A 15,109-nucleotide genomic window follows, 5' to 3' on the forward strand; every position below is an offset into this window, starting at 1 on the left:
TTCAGCTCTTCCTCATCACTGGGAACCAAAGCACTTTTCTTGAAATTACAACTACCTCAGGGCAATTGGTTAAGTAAAGTTTCAGTTTGTTCATCAGCATTTGACTCTCCTTATTCCTCATTATCCTCAATTGCACCTTACGGTGCTGGCGTCACGATCAACGGGGACCCTGCCTCCCCGACACCTCAACCACCATCTGGCAGGAGTGCCTGGAGTGTGTCCCGAAGGAACTATTGCTGTCCTTCCATTCACTGCACACCGGCCCAGGCATCTGTGTTGGTCCTTTGTTCATATGTGCCCGCATAAATTATGGTTTACTATATGCAAATGAGCCTCTAGGAACAATGGGGGAGTTGCTGCTACACCTAGAGGCTCTGCTCTCTCTGCAACGGCTGCGCCCTCTGCCCTTTGATTGACAGGACCAGACAGTGAAAACATAATCACACCTGGCCCTGTCAAAGTGCAGAGAGTACAGCAGATGCAGAGAGATCAGAGCCTCTAGGTGTAATGACAACGCCCCTGTTGCTCCTAGAGGCTCATTTGCATATATTAAACCATCATTTTTCTCAGCAATACGGGCACATATGAATATGTTCATAGGTACAAATGCCCTTTAAACTATTGCAAATAACTGTACCTTGTTGATGTCAAAAGGTATCCATAGTGTTTAAAGGGTTATCCAACCCCTATAATCCCACTGCCCAGGCACCTCATATACATTATACTTACCCTGCTCCCCAGCACCCGCATCGCTTCTGATCCCAGCACGGCCACTGCTGCATCTTCCCATTGCGCGGATCAAAACATCCCGCAACGGGGGGAGCAGCCAATAGTAGGCCGCAACGGGGATGAGTCTCCCTAGCATCACCTGCGAAACTAGGGAGGCTCGTCCTTGTTGTAGCCTGCTATTGACTGCCCCGCTCCCCCCTTTGCCGGATGTTTTGATCCGCGCGACGGGGAGATGCAGCGGTGGATCAGGATCAACGCAGGTAAGTACAATCTATATGAGGGGCCCGGGCATTGGGGGGTCATTATAGGGGTTGGATAAACCCTTTAAGGTCTGGAGTTTACCTCTTGTGAATGCTACAGTTTGGGCTCTTGTGCACGGCCGTATCCGGCCCGAGTGCATGCTGCCATTTTTTTTTTTTTATACTCTTCTAGAAATGTCCTATTCTTGTCATCAAAATGGACAAGAATAGGATATGTTCCATTTTCCTTTTTTTTTTTTGCGAGGCCGCGGAACGGATGTTCATCGATGATCGCGGCAACTGACATTAAAATTTAGGCCTTTCAGAGTTTCTTCAATCAAGCGGTTTCTTCAATCAAGATGGCCACAACGGCCTCTCCTCGAGCAAATGGATGAGGTGATTATGTTGTGTTTTTTTTTTACTGCCATTTCAGGAAAAAAATTAATTGTTACCACAAAGTGTGAGGAAATTCGGCTTCGTGGCAAATCAAATTTTTCCTGAAATTCGAATCGAAGTCAATTAGTTTCACTTCGATTTGCTCAACACATGACAAAATGCAGCTCCTATGTGGTTTAGTCAGTTTCTGTGGGATTAGAGAAAGTTTATTGAGGTTTCATTTGACAAGTAGACAGGAATCGGACGTCCTTCTGCACATGCTCACGGACACACATACACTTTCAGTTTCTATACAGTAAACTACATGATAAGACTTGCTGCTTGTAAACAGCCCAGTCCGGGATCACAAAGCTCTCTGCTTGCTTTAAACGCATTCTCCAAGTTTTTGGATGAGTGACAACAAGGAAATGGAAGATGTCTTAAATAGAGTTGAGCGAACACCTGGATGTTCGGGTTCGAGAAGTTCGGCCGAACATCCCGGAAATGTTCGGGTTCGGGATCCGAACCCGATCCGAACTTCGTCCCGAACCCGAACCCCATTGAAGTCAATGGGGACCCGAACTTTTCGGCACTAAAACGGCTGTAAAACAGCCCAGGAAAGGGCTAGAGGGCTGCAAAAGGCAGCAACATGTAGGTAAATCCCCTGCAAACAAATGTGGATAGGGAAATTAATTAAAATAAAAATTAAATAAATAAAAATTAACCAAAATCAATTGGAGAGAGGTTCCATAGCAGAGAATCTGGCTTCCCGTCACCCACCACTGGAACAGTCCATTCTCAGATATTTAGGCCCCGGCACCCAGGCAGAGGAGAGAGGTCCCGTAACAGACAATCTGGCTTCATGTCAGCAGAGAATCAGTCTTCATGTCATAGCAGAGAATCAGGCTTCACGTCACCCACCACTGTAAGAGTCCATTTTCATAAATTTAGGCCCAGCACCCAGGCAGAGGAGAGAGGTCCCGTAACAGAGGATCTGGCTTCATGTCAGCAGAGAATCAGTCTGCATGTCATAGCAGAGAATCAGGCTTCACGTCAGCCACCACTGCAACAGTCCATTGTCATATATTTAGGCCCAGCACCCAGGCAGAGGAGAGAGGTCCCGTAACAGAGGATCTGGCTTCATGTCAGCAGAGAATCAGTCTGCATGTCATAGCAGAGAATCAGGCTTCACGTCAGCCACCACTGCAACAGTCCATTGTCATAAATTTAGGCCCAGCACCCAGGCAGAGGAGAGAGGTCCCGTAACAGACAATCTGGCTTCATGTCAGCAGAGAATCAGTCTGCATGTCATAGCAGAGAATGAGGCTTCACGTCACCCACCACTGCAACAGTCCATTGGCATATATTTAGGCCTAGCACACAGGCAGAGCAGAGAGGTCCCGTAACAGACAATCTGGCTTCATGACAGCAGAGAATCAGTCTGCATGTCATAGCAGAGAATGAGGCTTCACGTCACCCACCACTGCAACAGTCCATTGGCATATATTTAGGCCTAGCACACAGGCAGAGCAGAGAGGTCCCGTAACAGACAATCTGGCTTCATGTCAGCAGAGAATCAGTCTGCATGTCATAGCAGAGAATGAGGCTTCACGTCACCCACCACTGCAACAGTCCATTGGCATATATTTAGGCCTAGCACACAGGCAGAGCAGAGAGGTCCCGTAACAGACAATCTGGCTTCATGTCAGCAGAGAATCAGTCTGCATGTCATAGCAGAGAATGAGGCTTCACGTCACCCACCACTGCAACAGTCCATTGGCATATATTTAGGCCTAGCACACAGGCAGAGCAGAGAGGTCCCGTAACAGACAATCTGGCTTCATGACAGCAGAGAATCAGTCTGCATGTCATAGCAGAGAATGAGGCTTCACGTCACCCACCACTGCAACAGTCCATTGGCATATATTTAGGCCTAGCACACAGGCAGAGCAGAGAGGTCCCGTAACAGACAATCTGGCTTCATGACAGCAGAGAATCAGTCTGCATGTCATAGCAGAGAATGAGGCTTCACGTCACCCACCATGTCCGACCATGTCCACGACCATGTCCACGTCCGCGTCCCTTACTAGATGTTTTTCTCATTGTTATGGTTCACCACAACAACAAATATATTATTTGGCCCAATGTATTGTATTCAAATTCAGCGGGATATAAATTTGAGGCCTAGTATTTAGGCGCTGGGTGACCGGTATGGATTTAGTGACAGAATTAGACTTGGAAATGCACAGAAGCGTGTGTGTGTGAAGTTATTCTGAATGACCCAATGTGCACCTTGAATATTATATACCCTTTTAGGGATAGATTTCAAATAGCTCTGATATAGCAGAAACCACTAAATTATGAAATTGTTAAATTGGGAATTGTATTTAAACCCAGAACAAAAAATGTGCTTTGACGGACACTAAATAACTTTCCCAGCCACAACAGGACAGCGGTAACGAGAGATTTAGCAGGATATAAATTTGAGGCCTAGTATTTAGGCGCTGGGTGACAGGTATGGGTTTAGTGACAGAATTAGACTTGGAAATACACAGTAGCGGGTGTGTGTGAAGTTATTCTGAATGACCCAATGTGCACCTTGAATATTATATACCCTTTTAGGGATAGATTTCAAATAGCTCTGATATAGCAGAAACCACTAAATTATGAAATTGCTAAATTGGGAATTGTATTTCAACCCAGAACAAAAAATGTGCTTTGACGGACACTAAATAACTTTCCCAGCCACAACAGGACAGCGTTAACGAGAGATTTAGCAGGATATAAATTTGAGGCCTAGTATTTAGGCGCTGGGTGACAGGTATGGGTTTAGTGACAGAATTAGACTTGGAAATACACAGTAGCGGGTGTGTGTGAAGTTATTCTGAATGACCCAATGTGCACCTTGAATATTATATACCCTTTTAGGGATAGATTTCAAATAGCTCTGATATAGCAGAAACCACTAAATTATGAAATTGCTAAATTGGGAATTGTATTTCAACCCAGAACAAAAAATGTGCTTTGACGGACACTAAATAACTTTCCCAGCCACAACAGGACAGCGTTAACGAGAGATTTAGCAGGATATAAATTTGAGGCCTAGTATTTAGGCGCTGGGTGACAGGTATGGGTTTAGTGACAGAATTAGACTTGGAAATACACAGTAGCGGGTGTGTGTGAAGTTATTCTGAATGACCCAATGTGCACCTTGAATATTATATACCCTTTTAGGGATAGATTTCAAATAGCTCTGATATAGCAGAAACCACTAAATTATGAAATTGCTAAATTGGGAATTGTATTTCAACCCAGAACAAAAAATGTGCTTTGACGGACACTAAATAACTTTCCCAGCCACAACAGGACAGCGTTAACGAGAGATTTAGCAGGATATAAATTTGAGGCCTAGTATTTAGGCGCTGGGTGACAGGTATGGGTTTAGTGACAGAATTAGACTTGGAAATACACAGTAGCGGGTGTGTGTGAAGTTATTCTGAATGACCCAATGTGCACCTTGAATATTATATACCCTTTTAGGGATAGATTTCAAATAGCTCTGATATAGCAGAAACCACTAAATTATGAAATTGCTAAATTGGGAATTGTATTTCAACCCAGAACAAAAAATGTGCTTTGACGGACACTAAATAACTTTCCCAGCCACAACAGGACAGCGGTAACGAGAGATTTAGCGGGATATAAATTTGAGGCCTAGTATTTAGGCGCTGGGTGACCGGTATGGATTTACTAACAGAATTGGACTTGGAAATGCACAGTAGCGTGTGTGTGAAGTTATTCTGAATGACCCTATGTGCACCTTGAATATTATATACCCTTTTAGGGATAGATTTCAAATAGCTCTGATATAGCAGAAACCACTAAATTATGAAATTGCTAAATTGGGAATTGTATTTCAACCCTGAACAAAAAATGTGCTTTGACGGACACTAAATAACTTGCCCAGCCACAACAGTACAGCGGTAACGACAGATTTAGCGGGATATAAATTTGAGGCCTAGTATTTAGGCGCTGGGTGACCGGTATGGATTTAGTGACAGAATTAGACTGGGATATGGCCAAAAAATAACTACACTATTGCTGGTTAAATGCACTTGGTGACGGGCGCAGCTTGCCCCTGATGTAGTATATGGACAAAAAATGAACAGACTATTGCTGGTTAAATGCACTTGGTGTCACAGCTTGACCAACCACACTACTGAGGGTTAAAAGCACTTGGTGACGGGCGCAGCTTGCCCCTGATGTAGTATATGGCCAAAAAATGAACAGACTATTGCTGGTTAAATGCACTTGGTGACGGGCGCAGCTTGCCCCTGATTTAGTATATGGCCAAAAAATGAACAGACTATTGCTGGTTAAATGCACTTGGTGTGATAGCTTGACCAACCACACTACTGAGGGTTAAATGCACTTGGTGACGGGCGCAGCTTGCCCCTGATGTAGTATATGGCCAAAAAATAAACAGACTATTGCTGGTTAAATGCACTTGGTGTGACAGCTTCACCCTGATGTAGGCTTTAGCCAAAAAACAACCACACCATTGAGGGTTAAATGCACTTGGTGACAGGCACAGCTTGCCCCTGATGTAGTATATGGCCAAAAAACAACCACACCATTGAGGGTTAAATGCACTTGGTGACAGGCGCAGCTTGCCCCTGATTTAGTATATGGCCAAAAAATGAACAGACTATTGCTGGTTAAATGCACTTGGTGTGACAGCTTCACCCTGATGTAGGCTTTAGCCAAAAAACAACCACACCATTGAGGGTTAAATGCACTTGGTCGCAGCTTGGATGCACTTGGTCGCAGCACCGCACAAGACACAAAATGGCCGCCGATCACCCCAGAAAAAAGTGACTGACAAACGGTCTGGGCAGCCTAAAAACAGTGAGTGAGCATTTGAATTTCAGCAGCTCAATGATGCACAGCTGCAGATCGATCGATTAATCAAGTGAAGTCCTTTGGAGGAGTTAATCTGCCTAATCTCGCCCTACTGTCGCATCCGCAACCTCTCCCTACGCTAATCAGAGCAGAGTGACGGGCGGCGCTATGTGACTCCAGCTTAAATAGAGGCTGGGTCACATGGTGCTCTGGCCAATCACAGCCATGCCAATAGTAGGCATGGCTGTGACGGCCTCTTGGGGCAAGTAGTATGACGCTTGTTGATTGGCTGCTTTGCAGCCTTTCAAAAAGCGCCAAGAAAGCGTCACAAAAGCGCCAAGAAAGCGACGAACACCGAACCCGAACCCGGACTTTTACGAAAATGTCCGGGTTCGGGTCCGTGTCACGGACACCCCAAAATTCGGTACGAACCCGAACTATACAGTTCGAGTTCGCTCATCCCTAGTCTTAAACCCATAAGCAATGTTTTAGAAACTTTGGGAGGAGTTTGAAAACTTTAGCTGTCTCCAGACACAGAGTCTTCAGCCCGGCTCTCCCTTGAGAACAATCATGGCGTTGTGCACACATGAAGGTATGCATCATTCTGCCCGCTTCTCGCTGTAATCGGCAACCAGTTCTGTGTGGAGTCCATGAAAACAGATTTACTTGATTGATTTCTATGACAAGCTGCCGTCTGCTTTCTCTGTAATTGTGGTCTCTCTCCTGTGGGTCTGATGCTGCTGTGAGGCTACAACTTCTGCAGGCTGTCAGGGCATGCTGAGAGTTGTAGTCTCATAACAGAGTGCACACATGGGTGAAGGTTTCTTCTACAGCGTAAGTAAATTAGTGTCTGGACTCTAGGTGTAGAGTATGGATGGATTATTGTGTAGATTTATACTTAGAGGAATTATCTCTAGAGCTACTGTAATACGTCTCTATTGTTTGAAATAAGACTACTTTCACACTAGCGTTTTTGCTGGATCCGGCAGGGTACTGAGCAGGAGTGAAATACAAAGGGCTGGTGCACAGGACTGGGAAAGCAAGAAAAAGGTGTCGCAACTATGACGCCCTATGTATCTGAAGCTATGCATAGATACAGATCCCAATTATCTATGAAACCTGCTCCATTAGGCAGTTTATTGGTAACATAATATCGTGTCTGCGTTATACGTTAGCAGGCACTGAGATTTATGTTCCAAAGTTAGAAGATAGTAACACTGTAGCTAACACGTGCTCATACAGTGTTACCCAGCTGAATAGGGTCTAGAGAGGCAACCTTTCTGTGTTTAAAGTATTGCGTTCATGATAGAAATTAACCTGAGTGCCTCCCCTCCATTAGTTGAGGTTGCACCCTAGCCTGAGTCACTCTAGTTACCAGGGTGAGTTCTTGATTTTAGTTTTTAAAGAGACAATACACAATAAAGATGTATTATTTTATTTTAACGTTCTATTCAGGCAAGTTTGTGAGTTAATGAGGGATGTAAACTGTTTTACAATAATTAGAGATGAGCAAAGTTCTTAAAAATTCGATTTGGCTGCTTCGCTGAATTTTACAAAAAAAATTGCTTCGTGAATAGTGTTGAGCGAACTTGTGCTTTAAGTTCGGCGTCTAAAGTTCGGGTTCGGTTTATCCCGAATATCCCGTTATGGATTCCGCTACCACGGACCATAACGGAATTTAGAATCCATAAGGGGATACTTCGATAACCTGAACTCGAACTTTAGATGCCGAACTTAAAACACAAGTTCGCTCAACACTATTCGTGAAGAATTACTTTGTTACAAAGCGCATTTCTTTGTAGGTAGCTGGCGCAATAATGGGGAGTTGTGATTGTGCCATCCCATCTCATTGAACCCCCCCAGTTGCCTCATTCATCACTCATCGCGGCATCTAAAATGAATATTAAAAGTGTTCTCCCGGATAGGTCATCATTATCAGATCGGGTGGGATCCGACACACGGCACCTCGCTGATCAGCTGTATGAGGAGATCGGCGCGCTCTGTGTGCATGTGCCGTCTCCTGCATCTCTTCCTGCTGCTGTTATGTCAATGGTAAAGAAGCAGCAGAGAGCAGGAAGAGAGAAGGGAGACGGCACATGCACACTGCACGCCACCTCTTCATACAGCTGATCGGGGGGTGGGGGGGGGTACCGACCCCCGGACCCCTGCCGATCTGATATTGATAAATAATATTAAAAGCCCGGAAAACCTCTTTAAGGCCTTTCAGGGGTTGATCAGTTAAAAAAAAAATATTAATTTGTACTTATCTTATCCATTTGAGCGTGAAAAGGCTGCCACGGCCATCTTGATTGATGATCCAGCAGGAAATCCCATATGAACTGCGCACGAGAGTTCACATGGGATCTTCATGCTAAAATGGATGAGGTGAGTATGATTTTTTTTTAATATTTGCTCCCATTTTAGTTACCGTGCACCACAAGGAAAATCGGCTTTGTGGCAAATCAAATTTTCGCTGAAATTCGGATCTAAGTCCACTTCAGATATTTCAATTTGCTCAACACTACTACTAATAGTCGCCACTTCTTGGTCTATACAGATCACTTGAATGCAGTTACCTGCTTATCTGTCATTCTAATCCTGCCTGTAATGATACCACCTCTATGTATAGATAAGACGGGATCCACCATTCACAGTAGGTGATTGTCAGAGATTATCCATTCTTTCATTGTACAGCGACCTCTGCCCAGGTCACAGAGCATGCCCAGAAAACTCTCCAAAAGAAGTCAATTAGGTCTCCTCCAGACCATTGTGTTTATGGACCATGGACATGCCGTAAAGCAATTTGTAATGCTTTTTAAATGCTGTTAAGAGCAGCTCAGGCAGGATGGCAGCCTCCATAATCATATTCAGGAAATAGAATAAAAAAAATCGGTTCCTGCACATAGCAGAAGGATGACTATGCGTGTCACAACAAGATAATATTAAGCACATGGTATACCTGTAAATACTTCCTGGAACATTCAAGAGTTATTATAAGCAATTCCAGAAAGCTGAGTTAAACAAATTTTAAAATGAATGATGTGAAATGATGGTATTTTTAGATAATGGAAGGGTATCCAAAGGAAGGCGGGAGTATTATAAGTGCCACATAGTAGATGGGGGATGTTACTGATTTTCACTGGGGCCCAGGAGTTACACCTTAAAGGGGTTGTGCAGGATTTAGTTTTAAATTCCGTTCCTAGCCATGAGGACCTGCAAGGAGAAAAAATACTCTTCCGTCCCTTCCACCACTTGTTTTCAGATTTCTGGCTCCTGGGCTTTCTGCACTTCCAATCTCCATATGTCAACATCTACCCACACGGTGATACATGTCCCTTTTCAGGTAATGACTAGCTTCAGCAGTGACTTTTCCCCAAGCAGCACATGGCCCAGCAGTGACGTCACCACTGAGGTCAGTCATTGGCTGCAGCAGCACACCTAACCCCGTCCTTGCCAGTGTTGACAGTCGGGACCTGTGCAGAGATCAAGGGAGTCGGAACCAAGCTGCAGGGAGAAGGTCAGTATACTTCTCTTAACAGCTCCTGATGACTAGGTGGGATTAAAAAAAAACATTCCAGACAACCCCATAAAATTAAATATAATTTTTTTTATTTTAACATTTATTTTTTAATATTACCAGTAAAGGAAAAAATGCAGATAGCTACACAAGGGTGACATTATATACCATAATGAAAACAAATGCTCACAATAAGAGGGGGGCAGACCTTATTGTATTGTGATAAGTCGTAGTAGCGTATGCCGCGTGTATGGGTGTCCCTCTGGTGCTGCCGGTTCACAATCTAGTATTTCCAACAGATACAAACAGAGGCTACAATATTTGGATCAAGAGGATACACAGGAGATAAAATAAATGCCGTGGCACGAGCGCTGCCACCTTCAGTGTTGTATGTAGTGTGTCCATTATAAGACGTATCAGGGATCATGTGTCCTCTTTCTTTTATTAAACCTTTCATTCAGATGCCCAGTACCGCCCCCCTGCAGTGCCCAGACCACCTTTCTTCCAAGCCCAGCACACCTCCTAGGAAATAAATGTACTCCCACACCCTTGGCGCCGCCCCCTCCACTACGTCATGTAATTTATTCACCCCACCATCCTTGCGTCCTCCTCTCTTGGCCTCCGAAATCCCGTGCAGGCGCAGTATCGCTGACTGCCTGCGCCTGTACGATACTCTGGCTCCTGAGGCAACAGCGCTCTGATTACGTCACTGGGCTTGGCTCATGCCCAGTGACACTATTGAGGCTGTTGCACTCAGGAGCAGGAGTATCGTACAGGCGCAGGCACTCAGCAATAGGGCCTGGTTATTTGGCTTCTGGGTGAGATTTCAGGATTAACCTAAAATTAAAATTCACTATAACCTTTACAGGTGAACCTAATGTGACCTTCTATAAACCTTTGCATGCACATGTCCAGGGGCGTTGCTAGGCTAAAAGATTCGGGCCCTGGGCCCCGGATGTACTACCTGCCAGGCATATACACTGTATTGCCGTCCTCAGGACGGCAATACAATTGAATCTAATGTACTGCAAGATCTGAAGGACCTGTGATGACATTACAGGTCATGTGATCAGTGCAGATAGCAGGGGTTGAGAAGGACCTGTGCAGGCGAGGAGGAAAAGTCCTGTAGAAGAAGCTGTGGTGATGTCTGCTACATGAGGAGAGGTGAGTGAAGGGAGAGGCAGAGTAATGCTGGGAGTTGTGGTTATTTAACTGGGACTGTATGCTAGAGCTGAAGGGAGGGATGTTATTATTGGACTAAATGTTCAGTGGTGATGTTATTTACATGGCACTGTATGTTGAAGACAGCTGTGGGAGGGAGTGATGTTATTTACATGGGACTGTATGTTGATGGTGGCTGTGGGAGGGAATGATGTTATTTACATGGGACTGCATATTGATGGTCGCTGGGGGGGAGTGATGTTATTTACATGGGACTGCATGTTGAAGGAGGCTGTGGGAGGGGGTGATGTTATTTACATGGGAGTGTATGTTGAAGGGGGCTGTGGGAGGGGGGATGTTATTTACATGGAACTGTATATTGATGGGGGAGTGTGTGATGTTATTTACATGGGACTGTATGTTGATGGCGACTGTGGGAGGGAGTGATGTTTTCATGTGACTGTATGTTGGTGGTGGCTGGGGGAGGAAGTGATGTTATTTACATGGGACTGTATAGGCTGAAGAAGCCAGCGGAGCGTCGGTGAAAGGCGTAGCTAAACTAAGACCCGATCACTTTGTTTATGTATAGTTGTATACTAAAATAAAGTGTGGTTAAATCTTAGCGCCCCGGTAGTACTACCATTTTTCCCCTAAACTTACCTCTGATCATCGGGACCTATTCTATATGCCTGCGGCAGAAGGGAGCTGCTTTGGTACCGCACAAGCTATTCTACATACGCTTCCCAGCGTTGTGCCTGGCGTGCTAAACCTGATCTGGTGAGTTACGATCCCTGACAATTCGGGGCACTCTCCGAAAAACAGTTTACACACAGGGGGTGCAGTACTTCTCTATTCTCTTCTATGATAAGTTATGAGACATTGACATTTGTTGTGGGGGTATACCCACCACTGGTGTTGGCTTTCGTTTCAATAAATTGTTTGAGATGAGGCAATCACAATTTCACGCTTCTACTTAAATGCCCTACTTTCATGATATTATATCACTGTAGCATGAACTTTTTATGTTTTCCATAAATTTCACCCGAAAGCCAAATATCCCTAACTTTTTTGTGAGTAGTATATATTTTAACTTTTGGGAAGTTGCCCCCTACTAATGAGCACCACCTCAAGGTTGCCGACCATAGACTTTCTGCAATAACTTTGTCATGTCATGAGTCATGACAAATCTGCTTCTAGGGACTGTAAGAGGCTACACTCTCAGACAGGGCAGCGATGACAGATTCTCTTGCAGACCACAGGGTTAAAGTCCAAATGTTGCTTTTTTTTTATTTTTATAACACTCCGGCAATACAGGAAAACCCAATTATAACTCACCGGGTAAGATGAAGGTCCAGCACCACAAAACATAAACCAAACAAAATAAACATCTGCTCGTCCGGGCTCTACTTAATACATAACGGATATCCCTGGCTCACCTATTGAATGCAATTCACATCTTTAATCCGGCCTTCTCTAGCCAGCAATGCAGCCAGTTTTCTAGACTTTTCCCAGGGATCACTCTCTCTAGACTGACAGCCTGGACTGTATTTTATTTCCCTATAACGATCCCAGCTGGCTTCAGCTGGGGATCCCTCAGGCTAGGGGAAAACCTGCTCTGAAATGGGGTGGACTGGGGAGGTCCCTCTACCAAGCCTACCTTCTCCCAGTCCAATAAAATCCAGCCCATAAACTTATCAAAACTGTCTCAGCAACCTACACATTGCTGAGACCATTTTAACCTTCTGGATTTGACTTACCTCACCAAGTTGAGGAAGCGGGGTGGGATATACACCTCTTCCAGGACTTTACCGTACACTTTTCTGTTCACCATACCACATATCCCCCCCCCCCTCTTCTTCAGCACAGAGGTCTGGATATTTTTGGCCAACAAACAGTGTATCCCGGACAAAGCATCCGCCTTCCCCTGTAATTTCCCCGGCCTATGTTCAACCTTGAAATTAAAATGTTGCAGTTTGAGAAACCACCTGGTCACTCTTGCGTTGTTCTCCCTGTTTTGTTTAATTCAAGTTAAAGGAGCGTGATCTGTTACCAGCTGTCTACCCAGCAGATAATATTTAAGTGACTCCAGAGCCCATTTAATGACTAGACACTCTCGTTCCACGATGGCATAATTTTTTCTGCCGGGGTCAACTTCCTGCTTATATTTTATTTTAATTGGGACCTAATCTGGGTAAGGTTATTTTACTATTTTATTTACAAATGCCTAACTAGGCAGTGGAACCTATCTTGACCCTGATATAAATTAATACTTCACTTTTATTGAAATAATTCTAAAATGTGATATACTAACTGAGTGCACATACACTCTCTAATTAAACTTAAACAACACCAAAGAATGAGAAATTAAAAAATACAGTGCACCTCAACACTGATGAGAATATAAACTGGACAATATAGAGGGTAGAGAGACGTGCACACTCTCTCACCCTATATCCCTGTAAGCAAGAAGCTCCTACTGTTTACAGGGGAGGGGGTTCGCACACTGCCGTAGCACCGTCTGTAATTTACCACCAGCTGAGAATGTTTGTCATAGCAACCTTATTGAAAGGTGTGGGAATATAGATTCCGCCCACTATACACATAGCGCATTGCGCATACCAATTGATCTCAAGCTGGAAGTGATAGCGTTTGGAACCGCTACCAAAGGGTCGGTGCCCAGCAGTGAATGCCCAACTATCTGAATTATGAAACTTAGCCAAGCACAGTCGGCCACTGGCCGCTGGGTGCTGGTAATCAGTGAAGAGGTACAGAGCGATTTAAAATCTAAAGCTGTGCCCCGAAATGTTTCGCCAGAATTCTGGCTTCTTCAGGGGTACATGGACAGCATGGACAGTGTTGTTTAAGTTTAATTAAAGAGTGTATGTGCACTCAGTTAGTATATCACATTTTAGAATTATTTCAATAAAAGTAAACTATTAATTTATATCTGGGTCAAGATAGGTTCCACTGCCTAGTTAGGCATTTGTAAAAAAAAATAAAAAAACTTCCTGTTTAGGTCCATCACTGGGTGTTCCTCCTCATTTATCACTTGTGATAGGACCGCTCCCAAGCCTGTCTCAGATGCATCAGTCTGGACCAGAAACTCTTTTCCGAAATCCGGGGAAATGAGCACTGGCTGTTGACAGAAAGCGGACTTTAGGCTTTGAAAAGCCATTTCTGACTCTGGGGTCCACTTTACCATTACTTACTTAGGGTCTTTCGTTAAGTCAGTCAATAGTGCTGCCATCAAGGCAAAAATCGGTACGAACCGGCGGTAGTACCCTGTTATGCCAAGGAAGGCCCTGACTTGTTTTTTTTTGTTGAGGGCCTAGGCTAGTATTGTATCGCCTCTACTTTATTGATCTGGGGTTTAACCAGCCCTTTACCAATAATGTAGCCCAGGTATTTTGCTTCCTATAGACCAGGGGTGCACAACCTGCGGCCCGGGGGCCACATGCGGCCCTCGATACCATTCTGTACGGCCCCCAACTATCTGGTAAAAGACATGTACAGTACAGACCAAAAGTTTTGACACACCTTCTCATTCAAAGAGTTTTCTTTATTTTCATGACTATGAAAATTGTAGATTCACACTGAAGGCATCAAAACTATGAATTAACACATGTGGAATTATATACATAACAAACAAGTGTGAAACAACTGAAAATATGTCATATTCTAGGTTTTTCAAAGTAGCCACCTTTTGCTTTGATTACTGCTTTGCACACTCTTGGCATTCTCTTGATGAGCTTCAAGAAGTAGTCACCTGAAATGGTTTTCACTTCACAGGTGTGCCCTGTCAGGTTTAATAAGTGGGATTTCTTGCCTTATAAATGGGGTTGGGACCATCAGTTGCGTTGTGGAGAAGTCAGGTGGATACACAGCTGATAGTCCTACTGAATAGACTGTTAGAATTTGTATTATGGCAAGAAAAAAGCAGCTAAGTAAAGAAAAACGAATGGCCATCATTACTTTAAGAAATTAAGGTCAGTCAGTCCGAAAAATTGGGAAAACTTTGAAAGTGTCCCCAAGTGCAGTCACAAAAACCATCAAGCGCTACAAAGAAACTGGCTCACATGCGGACCGCCCCAGGAAAGGAAGACCAAGAGTCACCTCTGCTGCGGAGGATAAGTTCATCCGAGTCACCAGCCTCAGAAATCGCAGGTTAACAGCAGCTCAGATTAGA

At 44.3% G+C, this 15,109-nt stretch overlaps 1 protein-coding gene across 1 annotated transcript in view; it reads left to right on the plus strand.

The window, feature by feature from the left end:
* Positions 1-6,803: 6,803 nt before the first annotated feature.
* The window catches only part of LOC122920124, an 80,460-nt gene continuing 72,154 nt past the window's right edge, over positions 6,804-15,109 (plus strand). The window contains exon 1 of the mRNA XM_044269543.1: positions 6,804-6,837. The gene's annotated coding sequence lies outside the window, so the exon portion shown is untranslated. The remainder of the gene's footprint in view (positions 6,838-15,109) is intronic.

The sequence above is a fragment of the Bufo gargarizans genome, chromosome 1, assembly GCF_014858855.1.
Source record: "Bufo gargarizans isolate SCDJY-AF-19 chromosome 1, ASM1485885v1, whole genome shotgun sequence".
NCBI classification, from domain to species: Eukaryota; Metazoa; Chordata; class Amphibia; order Anura; family Bufonidae; genus Bufo; species Bufo gargarizans.